Source organism: Lactuca virosa, chromosome 5 (genome assembly GCF_052849685.1).
Source record: "Lactuca virosa cultivar CGN04683 chromosome 5, Lactuca_virosa_CGN04683_v6, whole genome shotgun sequence".
Lineage (NCBI taxonomy): Eukaryota > Viridiplantae > Streptophyta > Magnoliopsida > Asterales > Asteraceae > Lactuca > Lactuca virosa.
In genome coordinates, this window is record NC_136430.1 from 295347816 (window position 1) to 295350907 (window position 3092).

The 3092-nt window shown below is 31.7% G+C and overlaps 1 long non-coding RNA gene across 1 annotated transcript; it reads right to left on the reverse strand.

The window, feature by feature from the left end:
- Nucleotides 1–1357: 1357 nt before the first annotated feature.
- LOC145111147 (uncharacterized) lies at nucleotides 1358–2351 on the reverse strand. The gene is made up of 2 exons (XR_013710184.1): nucleotides 2077–2351; nucleotides 1358–1690 (listed from the first exon to the last, which is right to left on the reverse strand). It is a non-coding gene; the product is annotated as an uncharacterized LOC145111147 (long non-coding RNA).
- Between the last annotated feature and the right edge of the window lie 741 nt (nucleotides 2352–3092).

Consider the following 3092-nt stretch of genomic DNA (forward strand, 5'->3'; position numbering starts at 1 on the left):
ATTGTGACTTGAAGTTAAATATCCCAATAATAGTAATGTACTTCCATGGTTGTGATAATATCAATTTGATTCCACATCGACACCCAACAGAAACAATGAATTGCTGATGGTAAATAGAACCATGTAGAAATTATGTCTTCACGAAAGCTCCATACTAACCTTGCGGCAAAATCGTCCAAAACTTTCATCGGATGATTAGCACCTTTTTTTATACTTCCAACGCCTTCAGATTAAACCTGATCTTTAACATTCACCAAATTACCATCCAATGATATTGACAATCTCTTAGACCATCCATTTTGTAAACTGGGGTATAATCGTCCATATTTTGCCTAAGGGAGAATCAACCAAATTGGAGCATCCGACAGCAACAGATCGTGATTAAACTTCGCCTTCACCGTGTATCCTCCCTGTTGTATACTAATTCTCTCCAGATTGCATTGATATTTCTGCTTATCACACTGAGTGCTTCATTGAGCAGAAACACTGGCAAGCTTAGTGAGATAAATTGACAACTTACAGTTACATAATGGACAACATAATTGTATGTTGCTTACCGTTATATAACGGACAAGTTCAGAAGTAAGGATGTAAAAGACATAGATGGCTTAACAAAATACACATATTAAACAGATTGTATGGTTGGTACAATTGAAAATAAACAAATTGAATCAACAAACTATAACAAAATATTAACATAATGAATTTTTAATCAAACCACCATGCCTAGTTTTTCCTTGAAAATTAAACTTTACCAAAAAGATACTAACTTTGATCAATTTTCTGAAAATAAGTACATAAGAAAAAATGAAGCAAAGTCATAAATTTCAATTACCATAGTTGATGTAGTGTCAGTAGTTCAAACTTCATTTGGTTCGGCTCAGGAGTATGCAAGCAACATTGACCATGGATACATCTTGTTTTATGAGAGCCTTGCTGAAAATAACAACATCACCTGCTGTATCAAATTCAATCGTATGTTATGCTATTTTTTCCTTTTTCTTTTTTTCTTTTGTGTTTTGTTTTTTGTTTTGTCATATGGTAATGGTATAGAACATTTTGGGTTAGGCTTAGGAGTATGCAAGCAACACTCAACGAACCTGTTTTGTTTACATGGCGTCTATTGGAGGTACCCAATCAACCACCCATTTATAATTTAAAGCCAAGTTCAACGCATGGTGGATTCACAGTATTCATAGTCCACTACCTTATCAATTTGGCTGCATCTACCTATCTATTATTATCTAGTATCTACCTCTCTACTATGAAAAAAAAACATAATGTTCCATTTTCTGTTCAACTTTACATCCTTCCAAAGAAGCCAAAATACATAATGCATAACCAAAGGCCAAAGGAATAATTATAAAAAAAACCTTAAACTTACACCAATGTAGATGGAAGGTATATTAAATGGACCTTACTTGACTTCTCAACTGCAGCTACCATAGCAAATGTAAGACCACTTATACAGGTCAAAGTGTTAATGATTAAATTCTTGTTAGCTCTAAGGGCCCCAAATAATTCCGTTGAAATTAATGACAACACAGCACACTCAAAAACATGAAACATCTTCCATATAGTTTTAAGTTTTAACTCGTCAATGCAAATTATTACTGGTTCCAGTAGGCTGAATACGCTTTTTGGCTTCTTCCACAATTTTATTTACAGCTTCAATAGATTCCAATCGTATCTGGACAAAATCAACAACATTGTTAACATGTTCAAGCAAGACAATATTAGAAAATAGTGTTAAATGTGAAACATAGAAAATCAGTTAGAAAATGATAACATATGTAAGATCTTTCTCCATCTCAGAAACTGGGTTTGTAAATACGATTGGAGAACAAAACCTATGAATACAACTCAAAATCATCTAGCAAAGAAATATTGCTTCAAAATCTACCTGCAAAATCAAAACCACCCAATATCGTTATGAAATTCCATTTTTTATGTCATTGGGTCTGATTCTCGAAAAAAAAAACATAAAATAACGGAAAATACAAAGATGAAGAGAAAGGAGGGGAGGTAAAGAGGAGAAATAAAAGATCATATTACAAAAAACATAAATAAGCCCACCTGGAAACGTCAAGAGGGGACGGGAGACGACGTCATGGCTTCATGAGACATTTCCTTGAATCCAGAGAAGAAGAATAAGGATTACCATCAACCATTGATTGGATCGAGGGTTCCAATGAGACAGTTATTGAATCGGATGTTTATGATAGAAGCCCTAGTCCACCGATTTCAATTTTACATAGGATTACATTCCTAATTTGCAAAGAAAAAATATCGTGATTTCAAAAGAGATTAAATGGAATTCTAGAAATGTTGAATCCGAAAAATCTGGGATCGGAATACGAAATAGAGTAAAAAATTAGGAAGATAATCAAGACCCGAGGATATGTAGAGCACAAATTTAATGGTCAATGGTAATTTTGGAATTTCAGTTGCATGATTTGAGCGGGAAAAAAGCTTGGGGGTGGGCTAATAAAATGTCACGTGGAAAAATTGCTCTTATTTATTAGATTAGGGATATATATATATATATATATATATATATATATATATATATATATATATATATATATTACGTTATAACTCGTGGAAACCATGGTTCACAAAATAAAATAATGTATAGGCTATACATATAATAATCATTATACATTAACTTGCAAATAATTAATTTATTTACAAAGTTTGATGTTAATTGTAACTGTATCATCACTATTTTAAATTAATATGATGATGTCATAATATATGAAACACATATTAATGAAACATGATAATATAAATTTTAAATAATATTTTTTGAATCATTACTGAAATTGTTGTGTAATTATCTTATCCTTAAGCTCTTTACATTTTACCAATTCAAAGTGTTGTGTATTTTGGTAGTTATTAACCTGTGCTGCTTATGAACATTCAATCTTTGTGTATTTGTCAATGTTTTAAAAAGTTCATCGTGACGCGGCATAGCTCCAAGGCTTGTAATTAACGTCACGCTTTAACAAAATTTCATCTTAAGTCATATATGTATATACATAAATGAATAATGGCAGAAAATATATGTAGTATTATTAATTGTATACAAA